The following is a 19,328-nucleotide window of genomic DNA, read 5'->3' as shown; positions in this document are numbered from 1 at the left end:
ACCTGGCTTATCATTGGCCAATATCATTGGTAAGTTGGTGTATCAGATGGTCAGACCATCCAAATTACGTCCTCTGTTGTTTTTAGTAGACACAGTGTTGATCCCAGAGCATGGCAGCCTAAGAGCCCCCAGGAGGCAGGCACAGAAAGGATTCGTGTCTGGGGTATCAGAATAGAAGAGGTCATGCAGACAGGTGGCAGTCCCCAGGCTTCTGTGGCTAGGAAGACTTAAAGGCGACCTAAGAACAAAACTCACAATGTTTCTGAGTCTCCTAGGAATGTAATGAAAGCTGTAGACTCTTTTTGACTAACAAAGAATGAATGTGCTCCTGGTGTAGAAAGGCTGTCTCCTTCATTTCCAATGATTCATTTTAGGGGAAGAGGGAATTCTTTTATTGGGTACACATGAAGCAAGGGAAACACTCCCAAAAGCTTAAATGAATGACCCAAGGTAACCCAGTTAGTTGAGGGGAGAGAGAGATGTAGAACCTGAGGCTTGTCTCCTCCAGCCACGTACCCAGCACCCTTTTGAAGGAGGAAATTCAGGTCATGTGAGTGCTTTATGTGTTCCTGTGATTACGTGTCCTTCCTTTTTCCTCCTCACCACCTGCCCTCAACCCCCAGCCCAGTCAGCCAAACCTGGCCCTTGGAGCCATGGCAGGCACACAACAAACATCTCGGAACTGCCCATGTTGCTTGTCTCCTTTCTGACCCACACTGCTTCTGTCTGATGTCTATGCCGGGATAATGGTTTCTAGTCTTGCTTGGATGTCTCATCCTTGCCCAGCTCAGAATGCAAGACACTGACGAGCTAAAATGGTTAGAATGCCCTGAACTCCACGCAATCCTGAAAATACCAGAGTGGCCCTGTTGAGTGCTTCCTATCAAGGGACACTGCCCTGAGGCTCACGTACTGACATGCACACGTCCTGTGTTCACGGATCACGTGTGAAAAATCCAGAAGCACATTTGTACTTTGCTGGAAGAAGAAACATAAATGCACCAACTAAGTGTCACAGAAAACTCATGGGAGGGGGGTTGAAGTCCTCAATCACATAAACTGGCTCAAGTATCCCACAGGAAATCTTGCCAACTTGTACATAAGAATGCGACGAGCTTCACAGGCACCAAGAGAGTACAATCCCTTCTGCCCCCAAAATGGGTGATTCACACACTCAAATGCAGCACCTTGGACAAAGTAAAATTTCTATAACAAGAAAGTGTTGGAAGAACCATTGAGTTCAATCTTAAGTATTAGAAAAATTACAACTGGTGATAAAAAGCTACTTTTCTGGAGATAAATTTGAGGAGCTTTTTGTTTATTTTTTATTTATTTATTTATTTTTTGAGACAGGGTCTTGCCCTGTCACACAGACTGGAGTGCAATGGCTCAATCTTGGCTCATCGCAACCTCCGCCTCCTGGGTTCAAGCAATCTCCTGCCTCAGCCTCTTGAGTAGCTGCAACTACAGGCGTGAGGCAGCATACCTAGCTAATTTTTGTATTTTTAGTAGAGACAGGGTTTTACCATGTTGGCCAGGCTGGTCTCGAACCCCTGACTTCAAGCAATCCACCTGCCTCAGTCTCCTAAAGTAGCTGGGATTACAGGCATGAGCCACTGTGCCTGACCTCTGAGCTGTTTTTTAAAAATGATTTAACTTCACTGCCTTCTCTGCAATAAGGTTCCTTTCAGAGGGTGTCAGGAGGACGCAATGTGCTGAGGCAGTGCTTTCTGGAGGTTACAATCCTGGGGAGAAGGCAGGCAGAAGTGAACGGAGAAGATGAGCTAGCCCACATCCCTTCCCCCAAACTACTCCACGAGGCCCCTCAGAACTCAGAGCCACAAACAGGACCAGGATACTCCAGGATATTCCATTTAGTTTGTCCTAAAACCGAGGAGCTGGAAACCTGTAAGGGAGCCAAGAACTGCTGTCTTAGGTCACCAGGACCAAAAGAATGATATTCATTAAAGCTTCAACTAAAACTGAATGAATAAAAGATAGCAGAGACAATAGCCATGAAATTCAAAGAAATACGTTCCATCAAGAGATTTTGGAGGTAGAATAAACTATGAAATCAGATCAAGAATCACTAAAGCCTTACCTCCAATCCCCCACTACTTCCCTATGAAACAGGATTTCCTCACAATAAGGCATTGAATTTCAAACATCAAATTTGAATATGGATGTGTGAGAGTTCTATTCCAAATGGCTGGAGTCTTCAATCTCTGAGCCAGAAGAGAGGAATAACGTGGCCAAAAGAGTTGGATGGAAATACGATGTCAAATGTCTTTTGTCCTTAAATCCATGGGCTCTTGGGTCATAGGACCGTATAAACCCTGGATTGAAATAAACATCATACCGGGGACTCACACTTTAAAAAATGGATATGATAAAGATACTCTAAAATCCACTCCACGCTCTAGCTCATGTTGGTAAACTACAATCTCTTACACTGCCATGAATTCTTTTGTCTGCCACTTTGAGAGCCATTTTAGCAAGAAACTGGGCATATACTAAAAATCGTGGAGAAAAGAATAAGAGGAAACAAGAAAATGGAGCCGTGGCTGCTCCCACCTACCCTGGTCGAGTGAACACACCTAGGGTCCTCTCCTAGAAACTTCCATGAAAGATTCATTCAAAATTCCAAGCTTGCCTTGTATTCCAAGTTTATTCTCCAACACACTTAAAAAAATCCAGAATGGGCCGGGTGCAGTGGCTCACGCCTGTAATCCCAGGACTTTGGGAGGCCGAGGCAGGTGGATCACCTGAGGTCAGGAGTTCGAGACCAGCCTAGCCAACATGGTGAAACCCCATCTCTACAAAAATACAAAAATTCGCCGAGCGTAATGGCGGATGCCTGTAGTCCCAGCGACTTGGGAGGCTGAGGCAGGAGAATCGCTTGAACCTGGGAGGTGGAGGTTGCAGTGAGCCGGGATAGTGCCACTGCACTCCAGCCTGAGCGACAGAGCAAAACTCTGCCTCAAAATTAAAAAAAAAAAAAAAAGAAAATACAGAATAAACTATATCTTGGTTGCCAAGAAACAGCTGTGCATAAACCTAACATCCCAACCCAAACTTCTGCTTGGCTCTACTGATGTCTACCTGCATGTGACAAGTCCTGTTCTCCCCAGATTTTCCAAGTGTCTTGTTATTTTTTAAGTTGTCCAACCAGAAGTAAACAGAGACCCAAAGCTAGCGGCAGGGTCCTGACCTCTGTGACCTTCTCCACATCATTCGGCCATTTCCTAGGCCCTGAACGGCTCAACCCCTGACCCCGTTGGTCAGATCCTCTCTCCTTTCCTTCCAAGTGGCACTGGCCTTATCCCCAGAATCCCACCCTTGGAACCTGCCTAATAAAAAGCAGCGGTAGGGAGTGTGCTAAGAGGCCCATGAGCACTCCACGGGGCAAGTCAGTCAGCCAAGAACATGCCTTCCCCGCAGAAGAGAGTGGATGTTTTCATTTGGAGGAGGAGGGAGAATAATTTGTTCCTGACCCAGCTAATTAGAATACCCTCAATTGGGATCACAATGTATTTAATTAAATTCACTGTAATATATGAAGAATCCACCAAGGCACAAATCCCAGTGGTGCACTCAAGAAAGGAGCTGCCTGCTTTCAGAGTTCTTGCTCTCCTCGCCAGGCAGGAAATTTTTCTCCCACGCAAATCCTGAATTCCCCAACCCCTTCCGCCTCTATCACAGAGCTCACCCGCTGGGGAGGAGGGCAACCGGGTTCTGTTTTTACTTTTTCCATTTTCTTTACTCTGTGCTCACAATTCCTACCTACTCTCCTTTGTCGGGTCAGGAGTGCAATTTTAAAAAGAAAACAAAACAACAGCTCCAACTGTGGGTAGTGTGCTGGGATGCATGCCACCCGGAGACCCAGCGAAAAGCAGCTGGTGAGCCCATCTGGCGGGGTTTGTTTCAGTTCGAGTCTAAGTGTCTACAACACAAGACACTGTGTGCACACGCACACACAGGCACACACATGCACACAGAGTATGTCCAACCCCAGGGACTTAACCTGCAGGTGATGCAGGCAGTGACAGCAGCAACTCCAAGAGCATAAGGAAGAGTATAATGAGGGCATCCTGTTTTGAGAATATACTTCCTGGAATACTGAAAATCACAGAGGCCTCCTAGCTAACTCAAGAAAATCCAATATCTTCCCACAAATTACTAATGAGAAAGCAAGACCAACCAGTAGCTCGAGGTCAACCTAGCTAACCAAAAAAGAGTGGGAACTCGGGTCTACCCAAACTCACTTGGTTGGGCCAACCTCTCCCTATAACCTTAAATCTGACTATACTTTTCCTTGATCACTGCCACTCCAACTCACTTGCTTGTTTAGAAAGCACCTGGAGGCTGGGCATGGTGGCTCACGCCTGTAATCCTAACACTGGGAGGCCAAGGAAGGAGGATCACTTGAGCTTAGGAGTTCAACAGCAGCCTGGGCAACATGGTGAGACCCGGTCTCTACAAAAGGAAATAAACAATTAGCCAAGAGTGGTGGCACACACCTGTAGTCTCAACTACTTGGGAGGCTGAGGCAGGAGGATCACTTGATCCCAGGAGGTGGAGGCTGAAGGGAGGTATGATCACACCACTGCACTCCACCCTGGCTGACAGAGTGAGACCCTGTCTCAATAAATAGATTAGACAGACTACATAAACAGACTAGATTAGATAGACAGATAGATAGATAGATAGATAGACAGACAGACAGACAGATAGATAAAAACAGATAGCACCTGCAAAAGACTGTATCATAAGAACTGCAAAGGTACTGTAGCTTTCATAGAAAGAAACATCTATGCTTGGCAATTGAATTTACTTTCTGAAATCTTGGAGAAGTATGATGACGGAAGGAAGTATCTAGTTGGAGTCATAAATGGGAGCAGAAAAAGAGCCCAACTAACTCCAAGTCCTCCAAATGCTGCGCAGTGGATAACAGACTGTCCTCATCTGGATTCACTGGAAACTTGGCACACGTTAGGGGGTCAATGGCTATGGCTGGAAACGAAGCCAGGGTTCATACGAGGGCTCACTCACGTCGGTCAAATAGACCTTTTCTTGCACCTCTTCCTAATCCTATTAGGGCTACTCATGCTTTAAAATGTTGATCCCGTCTCAGTTTCGCTGGAAGATGACACTCCAATGCTTCTGACACGGAAACATCTCACAGCCCCCATCCGCCTCTGTGCCTTCCCTTCTAGGTCTGGTCCACCGAGAAGAACACAGCAAAGCCCTCCCTGCAACAAGAGGCGCCTCGGATAAAGGGGCTGGCACGTAACACCAAGCGCAAAAAGCAAACTAATCATTTAAAAAGAAGGGAGAGAACAGAGGCTCCGCTGCGCGACTTTGTGGGTTTCTACCCCATTAGTATGTTGTGCTCGTTCACCCTAGTCAAACACTGAAAGTCAAAGACACGAAAAGAGGGCTCTTGTTAGAAAATAATTCATCGTGAAAATCAAAAAAATGTGTTCCTGTTACTTGTTTCCCAGGAAAACTAACCAACTTCTGTCAGAGAACATTGATTTCTATAAATCTGGAGGGGCCCCAGCTCCCTCCTCCTCCCCAACGATAGGAAACTTCTAACATCTGGTTCCTCATGCATGGAATGCAAAATATTGATCAGGTTTTGTCAAAGCCTCCCCTTTAAAGTAGAAATAGACAAAGTACATTCTGACACACACACAAACACACTCAATTCACAAACAAAGCTTCCTCGGGGAGTACCACCTGTTACTACAAACACACCGCAGCCGCCCTCTTAGCACACTGTGCTGTGCACACAGGCACGGAGGGCAACTCCATTTCCACAGCAGCCCCTCTGAGCCAGCCAGCTATTCCAGGAGACGCCAGGTGCTTCCTGCCCAGCAGAGGAGAAACTCCATAGTGGAATGTCCCGGAAAACCCCCAAGACACCTGTCAGGCCAAAGGCGGGCAGGACAGCCTGCCTGTAACTCTTCTCAGTCCATAGAACTGGAGGCCCCATGATGGAAGAGGCTGCCTGGCACAGCACCCCTCTCCAGGGAAAGACAGCAACCACAGCACACAACAGCTTCAGCTTCTCCCTTCAGGGACAGGACTACGAAATCTCACTAACAAATCTGGTGAGAGGGATGGGGAGAAGATGGGGATCAGTAAGTCTGCTAATTCCTCAATTTGATAAGATGAAGTAAGGAAGACATAGCGGGTGTTCACTCACCATCATATGCATGCAGAGCATTTACTGTGGGTGAAGCATCTACACACACACACTTCTTTTTTCTTTTTTGTCTGAGACAGGGTCTCACTCTATCGCCCAGGTTGGAGTGCAGTGGTGCGATCATAGCTTACTGCAGCCTCAACCTCCCCAGGGTGAGATGATCCTTCCACTTCAGCCTCCTGAGTAGCTGGGATATAGGTGCGTGCCACCACGCCTGACTGATTTTTTAATTTTTTGTAGAGAGAGGGTCTGACCAAGTTGCCCAGGCTGGTCTCAAACTCCTGGGCTCAAGCAATCCCCCCACTTCAGTCTCCCAAAGTGCTAGGATTACAGATGTAAGTCACCACACCCGGTCCACTTTTAAATTTTCACATTACAACCCCATGAGATGGGTCACATTTGGCTTTCATCCTTGGAGGAGCCCAAAGCTCAAAGAAGCCTGCAAGGTCACACTGAGCATGGAGGAAGCAGGACCAGAGCCTGAGACTTGAGTCCAAGTTCCAAGTCCACAGCCGCCAAGCTACGCTGCACAGACTGCAGGGGGTTGTGGAACATGAGACTCTGCAGACCCAGGTGTTCACCTCGAATGCCTAAAATTAAAAAGAAAATCCTTCCAGGGGTAATGCAGCCAGGAGTGGGGGAGGTTAATTTTCTAATCAGTGAGATCGCGTTATAGTTCCAAATGTAATGTCACATTTTTAGGAAGACTCCTGAAAGGTCAACCTAAATATATATGTATATTCCGTTCAATGCTGGCTTTTCATCTGCTCAAGCTCTCGTCCTTGACACATGCTAATTTAGTTCCATTTCATTGTAGGATCCCTGCAGACACCATAAGATAGAAGCCCCAACCATGATTTATAAGAAAAGAGTAAAAGGAAGTAAAAATGTTCCCTTAGATCAATCCATTTGGGTTGCTCTGACCTAGTTTCTGGTTTCTAGGCCAGGCTCTTTAGGCCGTGGAACAAGCCATGATTGCTCGCTCTCCATATCCAAGGCCAGAGCGAAGACTTCCCGTTCCTCTACCTTTTCCCTTACACAAATCACATTTCCTGATTCAAAATTCTCAACATTAGTGGCCCTGAGAAAAACAGTAAGTTCTAGAAGGAAAATAACTATCTAAGTCTATACCTGTCTATAGGTTGTATCTGCCTTGGCTTTGACTCTTTTCTGGAAAAACACAAACATGGATCCTTGTGGAATGTCGACGCCTCCATATAAATAGATTTCACTTTCCTCTGTTAGGAGAGCTCCAGAAAGGAGTGTGGAGCCACTGTTTATACATGGGGAGGAAATTTATCAGGCATGCATTTTTACCATTATGGGAGCAAATTATGAACCCTGTCTCAAAAAAAAAAAAAAAAAAAAGCGTGTGTAGGCGCTTTGCCCATAGTAAATGCTATGCATGCATATGATGGTGAATGAACACCCCCTACATCTTATTTCATGGTAGGACTCTGAGGAAGGGGCCTACCAGAGCATAATGTCACAAGCAAAATGAGGACTGGTTTCCACAATGGTTGAGTGAGTGTGCACAGAGCTCAGAAGCTGAGGGGAGTATGTGGGTGGTTAAAACAACAAAGTGGGTCCCACCAGGCTAACCTCAAACTGACTACTCTCAGAAACAACCTAGAACTTCCAGAATCTGACAATCATCTCTTCGCTAGGATATCATATCAGGAGCAGCAGCTTTCTTTCATTTGTAAGATGTACTTCTTCCCTAGCACTACTTTCCAGCTCTCCCAAATTTAGGTCCCCATACAAAAATAAAAGCCTCCTGATATAGTTTGGCTGTGTCCCCACGCAAATCTCATCTTAAAGTGTAGTCCCCATAATCCCCACGTATCATGGTGGGGACCCAGTGGGAGGTAACTGAATCATGGGGGTAGTTACCCCTGCTGCTGTTCTTGTGACAGTGAGTTCTCATGAGATCTGATGGTGTTATAAGGAGCTTCCCCACCCCTTCACTCTGCACTTCTCTTCCTGCCACCATGTGAAAAAGGACGTGTTTGCTCCCCTTTCCACCATGACTGTAAGTTTCCTGAGGCCTCCCCAGCCATGCTGAATGGAGAGTCGATGAAACCTCTTTCCTTTAAAAATTACCCAGTCTTGGGTATGTCTTTATTAACAGCGTGAGAATGAACTAATACACTGCCATATACATACTACTCTAGCCTGAGCTCATCCAACTCCATGTCAAACCATTGCCAATAATGATGGTTTGTGGGGCACTCTAGATTAAGCGGCCCGGTAGAAAACCCTCACTCTGAATCTCACCAGCTGTGCCATGTAGGGCAAGTCACATACAGTTTCCTTATGTGCAAAACACGGGCAATAACAGAGCCTCATTTCACTGCTGGGAGGAATCAATGGGATAATTCACATAAAATGCTTCATACGATGTGTCTGATACATGGTTAGCCCTCATAATAAGTGAGGCTATTAGTAATGTTACTTCTCATCAGTTAATCTTCAGGATTAGGGATAGAAGTGAACATCTACTCAACATACCTATTTGATATTTCTCTCCTTACAACCAACCCTCACTCCTCCCCAGGCTCCAAAAAGGAATCCTTGGTTGACAATAAAGAAACTGACATATAGGAATTATGACATGGACAGAGGATACTGAACACACACAGGGCTGCCTTCTCCCTTACAAGAAGTGCAAAACTTGCCAAAGTCAGGCTGTTGGTGTAGGCAGAGCCCGAATTCAAACCTTAAGCCCATGCCCTTGCCACAAAAAAAAAAAAAAAAAAAAAAAAAAAAAAGTTTACTGGGTCTGTTTGCCCATCTGCGCACCAATATAACAGAATGTAAGGACCACGTTCTTTCTCACGTCTGTCAATACCCCAGGTGAGGAGCAGGGAAGGGAGGAGAAATGGGCTGAATCGTCTGGGAGACACTTCCCTGATTCTCCAGATCCACTCAAGAATTTGCTTATTTGTGTCTCCAATCCCATGACAGTCAATCCAGCAGAAAAAAACACGTTGTCTATTGGTCAAAACAGGTGTGCTACTTCATCTGTAAACTGGAGATATTTTACCCACCCTGTCTTCCTCAAAGCAATTTTTAAAACCGCATAAGAAAATTTCCACATATGTGAAAATCCTTCGGAACACGTGAAGAACTACCCAAATATTTGAGACAGTCATGGTCTTTCTACTGTGAGTCCAGATCTTGCTTCGTCGCTTCTGATGGGCAGGTACAGCTAGGTGGGCTTGGTGATGGATGACGCCATTGGTGTTCCAGCTCAGTGGTTCTCTAACTTGAGCGTGCATCGGAAGCACCTGGGAGGCATGCTACGCCCTAGATCGCTGGGGCCATCCCGAGGGTTTCTGATTCACTGGGTCGGGAGTGAGCCCCACGAATCTGCATTTCTAACAATCTCCCAGGTCATGATGAGGCCAGTCTGGGACCACACTTTGAGAACCGATGCTCTGGTCAGGACAGCAATGGCCACAGAAAAAGGACCCAAGTCGGAATACTTAGAGATGTTCTGTTGCAGCGAGGAAAACTTCCAGGACCAAAAATCTCTGCACTTGGCTTTTCCCAAAGAGTATCTTAAATTCTAGCAAACTGCACTTGATAAATCATGCAATGCCTGCACACAAGAATTCACCTCCTTAATGAAAAAGTCACACGGAAGCAGCTGCCCGCTACTGGCCTGCTCCAGATACTTCATAAAAGTCAGAATTGGCTCTATTCATCTTCCTCTCCCCTTTCACACCTGCACTCGAAAATTTCCCGGGGCTGTCGCTGGCAGCGTGGCTCTTGATGGCAAAGCATGAGACATCATTTTTTTCCTCCCTTGCTCTGCAGCCCGCTGAGCGCACCTGCCCAGATGTCTTGCTGGAACCAAGCCTACGGAAGAATTTCAACCAAATGCGAGAAGAAAATGCTCTTTAAAATTCCTCCCATGCTCTTGAACTTTCTGGTTGTTGCTGCAGAGCATGAATTTGGTGCTCAAACCCAGAGGCTCCTCTTGAGTTCCTACTATTTGCTGACAAATACCCTCATCACCTTCATTATGAGAGAAGACAGGGCAGCCGGTGCAACACAAGCAGGAGGTAAGCAGCACCCACAAGACTGCCTTCTGCCTCATACAAGGGGCTTGATTTTTTATTTTATTCTTCTCTTAAAAGACAGAATGAGAAAGTGACAGGGCGAGGCAGAAAAATTCCCTCTAAATCAACACTTCTGGCGTCGATCACTCTGGCTGATGCAGACATTTCACTTTTTCTCCTTAAATTCCATTTGTTTTGTGGAAGGCTGAAAGAGACAGACTTGTGGGAGGGAAGCAAGGAACCGACAGTGAAATGAGACAGATGGTTCTTTGAGGAGGGACAGCGGAGTCTGCGTCAAGAGGCCAGGAGATGGCTGTGTGCAGAATGGACGGCCACGTGGCGAGAGGGCCACAGTTCTGCAAACGATGACACTGCTCATTTCCCAGCTCTGCTTTTGGGTTCCCCCATAAATAACCCAGACAAACACCCCATGCACTGGGTTCTGCCCTCCTTCCCTCACCCCCTTTTTAAGTCTCATTAAAAGCCGATATTGTTTGGCCTCAAGATGGAGAGCTCAGCATGGATTTTACTGAACGTTAAATCAACCAGCAAGCGCAGCCAGCAAACTCTGTGGCACTTTAACTTTAAATAATGCAATAATTATTGAATTTCCTTTTTATAACTGAAGTGCTGGAATGTAAACAATGGGGCTGTAATTGCAGGAAGGGGGGATCAATAGAGGCAATCGTTTTCAACCATGTTAATTGTAAATACAATTGCTCCAAGATGTCAGCCTTGTTCTTCTTGCTCCCAGAATCATCCTAACGGATGACAGAGTCCAACTTTCCCATTACAGCTGTTCGTTCCTTTAAGAGGTTCTCAATCAGGTCTGATCAATCTGTCAAGATAATGCATGGAGTAAGTAAGACTCTTCCAAACACAGGCTCCCAATCAATAGCCCGGACCAGCTTAATGAGGTGGGGCTGAGGCCCAGAGGGAGGCAACAGCCCCCAGCTTGCGCCTGGGTTTGGCAGGCTGGCTTCCTCGCATGGCCCTGATAAACAGATCAACCCTTAATGAGGACATTAGTTATGCATGCTTCAGCAAGCAGCAAGGCACCCATCCCTGGGGACAGACGGACAGAAAACAAAATAGATTAACAGAAAACAACATGGTGCCAAATTAGGTCTCACTGAAGACTTTTCCCTCCTTTTCCTGCTTTCCTTAATTGTCCGGCAGAGTGGAGGACACCAATTAATCATTCCAATGGGCCTGAGCGCAAAGACCTGTGAGCATCCCCTGGAGTAGAGGATCTCAAGCTGTCCCTGAATATGAGCACCCTCATTTTTGAGACACCGTTTTCAGAGCACAAAGGGGCTGACGGGGGGCTGAGGAGCCTTTCATGGAAGGGGCTTAGGAACAAACAGCCAGAGAGACGGAGGATGAGGCTGAACTTCGAAGTCTGACAGCCGCGCAGGCCAGTCGGGGGCTAAAGTTGAATAGGAACAAAAACCACCACTCTGAGGCTGATGTCCAAGTTTCTGAGGCCAAGTCTTGGTCTTGAGAATGGTTATTCCTTCCAGATGAGGATGTGGGAAGTCAAGAGTCTTGAATGCAACTGCACCCAGCCCGGCACTGCAGGAGTCTGAGTTCTCACCAGGATAACCAGAGAGGGCTCTATGGGGAAGCTGGGACACCATCTTCCCTTCCTCCGAGGCCGCTATGCGTTTGTTCCTGCTGCGAGAGTTCAAGGAGGGTGCCCACTGCGTTAGAGGTCGTCGAGAAAGGCCCATGCCAAGGGCAGGTCCCAAGAATCCAGCAGTTCCTTTTACACTTGGGTTAGAGCAGGGAGTTCTCAAAGTGTGGTTCCTCAACCAACAGCAACAGCACCCTCTGGGAATGTCAGATGTGCAAATTCAGACCCTGTCCAGACGGACAGAAACTCTGGGGATCAGGCCAGGAATCTGGCTTTTAACAAGCCCTCTAGGCGATTCTGAGGCAAGCTTACTTGGTGACCACCGTCTTACAGCGGGGGTTAGACAGGGCAGGCTTCTAGTAGGGATAACCTTCTTGTACGTTGCATAGAGTTGGACCTTTCTGGATCAGAAATAGTCCAGATGCCCAAAATGTAGCTAGGAACTATTTTCACTGAGGTTTGGCTCAGAGGAGGAACTATTTATTCCAGCCCACCACCCATCTGCTCCAGAATGCAAGGCCCCCCGGGAAAAATAAAACCGAAACAACACAGAGGCCCTTGTGACAACACCATTTTATTAGTTGGGAAAGATCATGAAATGGGTCACACTACTGAATTTCAGAAGTTAACGGTCTCATATTGTGACTGAAGTAAAAATGAAAATAACTGGGTCTTTCGAAAGCTCTAAGGGATCAGCAGACTAAGAGAAAATAAATATACAGCTAGAAAGATCAGATCCCTGCACTATGCAGAGACCCAGCTCACAGGCCACTCCTACTCCAAAGCCGTCCTCAAGCCCCAGGCTCCATCGCTTCCTCCTCTGGGCCCTCCAGCCCACTGGAAGCAGCTCCTATGCTGTGTGAGTTGTACACCACCTCTGCTCCTCCACCACACCGTCAACAGCATCCCACAGGCTGGGACCAAGTCGAATCTTTCTCTCCTCAGTTATCAGCACAGCTCCTGATCCATGGCAGGGACTTAAAAATTGTGGTGGCTCATGCTTATAATCCCAGCATTTTGGGAGGCCAAGGTGGGTGGATCGCTTGAGGCCAGAAGTTAGAGACCAGCTTGGCCAACATGGCAAAACCCCACCTCTACCAAAAATACAAAAATTAGCTGGGCATGGTGTTGGGCACCTGTAATGCCAGTTACTCAGGAGGCTGAGGCAGGAGAATCTCTTGAACCCATGTGGCAGAGGCTGCAGTGAGCCAAGATCACTCCACTGCACTCCAGCCTGGCAACAGGGCAAGACTCCTTCTCAAAAAAAAAAAAAAAATTAAAATTGTGGGCTGAAAGTTTCAACAAATGAAGAAAATCCTTCTAAGGCTCCATTATTACTCCTGGATCTTTAGCTTGCCTTTCAAGACCTATCTAATCCAGTTCAAATTCACTTCCCCCATCTCAGATTTCAATCCTCCGCTCCATTCCACATTCCACATTCCACATGCAATTACTCGTGTCAGTTCCCACCTTCCCCACCAACTCTGATCATTCTGGTCTCAGTGCCTTTTCTTGCTGGGAAACCCTCCCAGATAACTCTGACCCATGCTGAAATGCCAAACATCTCCCACAGTAGGCTGGTGGCACCTCCACCCGGAAGCCTTTAGGCATTGCACCTGAGGTAGAACTGTGGCTCCTTGCCTGTGGGGGTCCCACACCACCAGGCGGTCCCTATCAGGGCCCACCACAAAGTATTCTCTTTTTTTTTTCTTTTTGAGACGGAATCTCATTCTGTCACCTAGGCTGGAGTGCAGTAGTGCGATCTTGGCTCACTGCAACCTCCACCTCCTGGGTTCAAACAACTCTCCTGCCTCAGCCTCCTAACTAGCTAGGATTACAGGTGCCCGCCACCACACCCAGCTAATTTTTGTATTTTTGTATTTTTAGTAGAGACAGGGTTTCACCATGTTGGCCAGGCGGATCTCGAACTCCTGACCTCAAGTGATCCGCCCACCAAGGCCTCCCAAAGTGCTGGGATTACAGGCATGAGCCACTAAGCCTGGCCTTTTATTTTGTGCAGATGCATCACTTGATTTCTACATGGCGCTCTCTGTCCCTCGATGACTGAGATGGGAGGTTGGGGGCTGAAGAGAATAAAAATGTTTGCTAATATTTATTGCTTGTTTAAATAAGATTTAATGCCAGGAGATAATTACACTAAATGGCTGTACTCAGTGACTTGATTTTTTTAGTATGTGGATCACAAAAGGGCTTGCCCCTCCCCACCAATCAGCCACAATGTCCCCCAGCCAGAGGACAACTGAGTTGGTCCTCCTCATTCCATTCCTCCATTGCTTCTACGTCCCTAGCTATGTTATTTACATGGGTTTAATATCACTATGCTCTTTCACTATTAAACTGACAAATAATTGCAAGATTTGGATATCTGAGCAACATCTAGACGATCAAGACCACAGAAGAAAGGAAGAGGGAGTACACTCCGCAGATGCCTCCCACAGGGAGTAACTCAGGCTGTCAGAATTCTGCATGTGTGCGCCCAGTGTTCACCGCACACACCTTTGCAGATAAAAAGAATGTGCTACACATTTTAGTTCCAAACATAAAATGTCCACCCAGGCCAACAGAGTGTTGTGAAAGTGCTGAGATACCTTGAAGGCAGTGGCCACAAAGGCATGCCTAGAACATAAGACAGTCTGACTGTCTACAGCTCCGATGAGTCAGAATGAGGGGGACATCTGTTTCATACACACATCACATGTACAACTTTATTTTCTTCCTGAATTTCCTGTCCTCCTAATCTAACTGTTGCCAGAGACTGCTGCTGACTGGATCTCCAAGTCCTATAATGTGTGTGGTTAAGGCTCTCACCTTCCTCTACTCTCCATTCTAGGACCTAGGAGGAATGAACCATTCTCTACATGGGGTCAGAGTTGCATGTTCAGATGTGATTCCTTCCCTCTTCAGCTATGCCCAAACTCCGGGATCCCCAGTCTTCTGATTGGCCAACCCACCGACAAGCTCCCTCCCAGGGACATCCAAGCAATCCGATCCAAAGATGCCGTCTCCCGGTTGGTCAGCTCTCCAGCTCCTAGTGGAATGAGACTGGGAGGCCGGTCCGTGAAAACGTTTTAAAACTTATTTTTAAGGGGCAAAATACAGGGAAAATTTTCATCGGCCAGTCCACAATGGCCAAAACATCCCCTGCTTATACTCATTAAGTTCACTGTACTAACAGGCCCAAGAAACAGTGATGACACAGGAAGAAGCCGTGGTCGATGACCTCACTGGGGAGCACGGGATCGGGGTGGGGGGCATCATCAATCTCATTCCACACAGATGATAGTTTATAAAACCTTCTGGAGAACTGTGAGGAATTTTCTTCAGTAAAAATCAAGTTTGCAGAAAACTGCACCATAAGAGCTGGCCGGGCGCAGTGGCTCGCACCTACAATTCCAGCACTTTGGGAGGCTGAGGCAGGTGGATCACTTGAGGTCAGGAGTTTGAGGACCAGCCTGGCAAACAAGGTGAAACTCTGTCTCTACTAAAAACACAAAAATTAGCCGGGCATGGTGGCACGCACCTGCAGTACCAACAACTGAGGAGGCTGAGGCAGGAGAATCACTTGAGTCTGGGAGACAGAGGTTACAGTGAGCCGAGATCGTGCCACTGCACTCCAGCCTGGGTGATAGAGTGAGATCCTGTCTCAAAAAAAAAAAAAAAAAAAAAAAAAAAACTGATGACTAGGAAAATTTTCTTTGAGCAAAATGGCAGGGGATGGGGAGGAGCAAAGGAGGTGGGTGGAAGCGAGGACTAGAGGGAGGACTACCCAGACCCTGCCAGGTGGAAAGCATCAGGACACATCACGCATGCTGGAAGTTTTTATGTGACACGTGCACAGTGGCACGTGGACACAGACCTGGCCGTGCTTTCTCCCGGGGCTACAGTAATAAGATGCAGTCAATGGCTCGCCATCACACCAGTGCACATATGATGCCTTTTGGAATCTCAAATTTAGTAGCCTGCTCTGCTAGCCTTAATCTAGTCTATGGACGCTTTTTATTAGTAAGTATTTTAAAGGCTTAAGTCTTAAAACACAAATCTTTCGATGACCTTTCCAGATGACTCTATAATAGCATAAGGCCAGAGGAAAGAGCAGCCAGTCTCAGGTTCTGGTAGCACCGATATTTTTATAATGGTCTTTCTTCCGGCTTTGATTCATTCATTCATTCCCCATGTGGCTATCTACATTCCTGCTGCTTCTTTCCTCACACTCTAATCTCTCCCCAAAATGAGTGTTCGTCAATCATCTCTAAAAATTATCCTCATCATTCTCTGTACGTGAGAAAGGCCTTTCACTACAGGGTCTTTATCACCACTACTCCCCTGTACAACCCCTGTCTCCAGCCAGCAGCTCTACCAGTTCTCTTGTTTCCAAAGGTCTCCTCTATTTGTGTGTGTGTGTGTGTGTTGTGTGTGTGTATGCACACAGGCGCTGGCTCAGGCCACTTCCTCCTGTGCACACATCCATGCCAGCTCCTCCAAATTCATTTTTTTTTTTTTTTTTGATGGGGCCTCATTCTTGTCACGCAAGCTGGAGTTCAGTGGCAGGATCTCGGCTCACTGCTACCTCCGAGTCCCAGGCTCAAGTGATCCTCCCATATCTGCCCCGAGTAGCTGGGACCACAGGCCTGTGCTATCATACCCAGCTCATTTTTGTATTTTTAGTAGAGACAGGGTCTTGCCATGTTGGCCAAGCTGGTCTCAAACTCCTGGCCTCAAGTGATTCGCCTGCCTTGGCCTCCGAAAGTGCTAGGATTACAACATTAGCCACTGCGCCCAGCCCCTGCTCCTCCAAATTCTATCCTCCTTTCTAAGCATCTCACCTCCCACCCTTTTTCTGTCTGCAGCGATCCTTTCTCCTCTGAACTCCAAGTCTTGGGCTCTCGGCATGGCTATAGGCACTGCCACCCTGAGTGCTGGTAATCTACTTTATTGTAGGTGGCACACCCCACAACGAGACTGGAAGGTTCCTGAGGGCAGGGATGCTGTACTCTCCTCCCTGGGGCTTGACACACAGGAGCCACATCATTCTGCAGTGAGGACAGGGGAATGGGAGTGAGCAGCCGTGGTGAAGAGGGAGGACTGACACTGAGCTGTCTCTTCCATTGTAAAAGGAGGAATAAGGCCACCTACCCCACAAGGGGCCATGAGGCTTGAGTGGGAAAATCAGTGTGAATGAACTTCCTTAAACAATAAAGCAAAATTAAAAGAAAACAGCTGCTCAGGTGGCGACGAAGGGTAGAAAGGGGAACTTGAAGATTCAGGAAGCCTCCCCTGCCATCTGATTTCATCGGGGTCCTAGGACTGTCTACACAAAGAGGAATTAATTACTTGATCGCCCGTTCACTTACCTTGCTAATGAAATCATCGGGTTTTTCTGGGGAAGAACCTGTTAGGAGGACTGGCTTGCCTCTGGGTGTCAGTCCCGCTGGTGCCAGCTGCATCCCCAACGCCAACATGACTCATGCGATGACACAAATTGCCATCGGGCTTTGTTATTATGTGACCTTCAGCAAGTTACCCTCCCGTCCCTGCTCCAGTGCTAAAATCAGCACGGCGATACGAGAAGCTACTTCAAGGCATCATCATGAGGAACGATGATGAAGCAGCTAATAATGACTGGGAAGCACTTTGTCTTTGTAGAGAGCCATATTACTTAACATTTAGAATAATACCCACTGTTTCAGGTTGAGAAAGCATTCAGATTTTAGCTAAACTGAAGGCTGAGCACATCCACTAATGAGCACTGTCCTTCCCATAGAAACAGTGAAAGCTACTCGGTCTGCTGAATAAAATGACTAGCAGTACATTAGCGAGACGCGGATGCAGGTTTAGTTACCATGAAACCAGGGCCATTGCATTCAACATCTAATAAGCAAATTCTTACGATCACAGAAATAGGCCAGAGCCCACCGACCTGACAACTGCCTGAAGAATGGTTTGGGGAGAATAATGTTTTAGTCCCAGTTTCCCTAGAATTCATAAAAATACAGCCTCTTGGAAGGCACGTTTCTAAAATTTAGGCAAGGGGTCAGAAAACTTTCTGTAAATATTCAGAGGGTAAAAAGCCTAGGTTTTACGGCCCGTACCATGGCTGTCTCGACTACTCAATTCTGTCACGGCAGCACATAAAAGAATAGGCATGACTGTGTTCCAATAAAACTTTATTTATGAAGACAAATGGCTGGCTGGATTCCCTCTTCTGGCAGTGATATGCTGTTCCCTGACCTAAAACTTCACAACAAATTTATACAATCATCTAGAAAAATCACGCACCTGCTCTCAATAAAGAAGGGAACACATACATTCTCTTTCTCACACACACATCCTCTCACACACACTCTTTGATAAGCAAAATAAGTTTCTTACAGTTTTCAAAACTCGAGTTAAGAGCCAGGCTCAGGCCGGGTGCGGTATAATCCCAGCACTTTGGGAGGCTGAGGTGGGAGGATTGCTTGAGTTCAGGAGTTCGAGACCAGCCTGGCAACATGGTGAAACCCTGTTTCTACAAAAATAAAAATAAAAAATTAGCTGGGCATGGTGGCGTGCACTCGCAGTCCCAGCAACATGGGGGCCTAAGGCAGCAGGATCACTTGAACCTGGGAGGTTGAGGCCGCACTGAGCCGAGATTGTGCCACTGCACTCTACCCTGGGTGACAAAGTGACACCCTGTCTCAAAAAAAAAAATTAAAAAGTCAGACTTGCAAACTTCATATGAAAATAAGCTGTTTCAACCTGAAAGTCAACACCTATTTAAGAAACATTTAACTTTGAATTATGAAATGACTTCAGAACAATTCAACTTCACTCCTTGTTTTCAGGCTTTCCAACATAACTTTCTCATCAATGTGCTCTCAGTCACAGGGCACTGGTTCTCGCGTTCTGCATCCCACTCTACAACCAAGGTAAATAACACCACAGGAATAATGGTTAAGGTTGTAACATTTACTCAGAGCTTAACAATACCTGTAACTGACACCACTTTGAACGAATCTAGTGATGGAATTACTAACAACAACAAAAATGTAGCCTTCTACTCTACACCTTCTGGTAGCTGAAAACTATCCAGTTTTAAACAGCCAGGGAGGAAAAAAATGAGAAGGTGAAAAATCAGGTCATTGTCATCCCTGCGTCATGCCATGCTCTTGCTTCCTTCCTAAGATGCTCTTAAAAGCAGATGCTAGGACATCCAAGAATCTTGGATCCTGACATCTAAGAACAAGTGGTCAGGAAATCTGGATTGAGAAAAATGAAGTATTTAAGGGTCTTCTCAATAACATCATCTTACATGTACATAGTGCTGCATAGATTTCAAAGGGTTTGGCCATTACACAGCTCAAATGATTCTCACAAGCACCTTGAGACATTAGGCAGTGGATGGCGGCATGGCAGA

General features: G+C 46.6%; 1 protein-coding gene and 1 long non-coding RNA gene across 5 annotated transcripts in view; one reads left to right on the top strand and one right to left on the bottom strand.

The window, feature by feature from the left end:
* Window positions 1-19,328, bottom strand: part of ZFHX3 (zinc finger homeobox 3) — a 1,113,461-nt gene that overhangs the window by 106,926 nt on the left and 987,207 nt on the right. The window lies entirely within an intron of this gene.
* On the top strand, window positions 1,311-17,911 carry LOC144337712 (uncharacterized). Its single transcript, XR_013411145.1, has 3 exons — window positions 1,311-2,777; window positions 14,060-15,294; window positions 17,029-17,911. It is a non-coding gene; the product is annotated as an uncharacterized LOC144337712 (long non-coding RNA).

This window comes from Macaca mulatta, chromosome 20, assembly GCF_049350105.2.
Source record: "Macaca mulatta isolate MMU2019108-1 chromosome 20, T2T-MMU8v2.0, whole genome shotgun sequence".
NCBI lineage: Eukaryota > Metazoa > Chordata > Mammalia > Primates > Cercopithecidae > Macaca > Macaca mulatta.
Note: the sequence above shows the minus strand (reverse complement) of the source record. Positions and strands in the feature narration are given on the sequence as shown.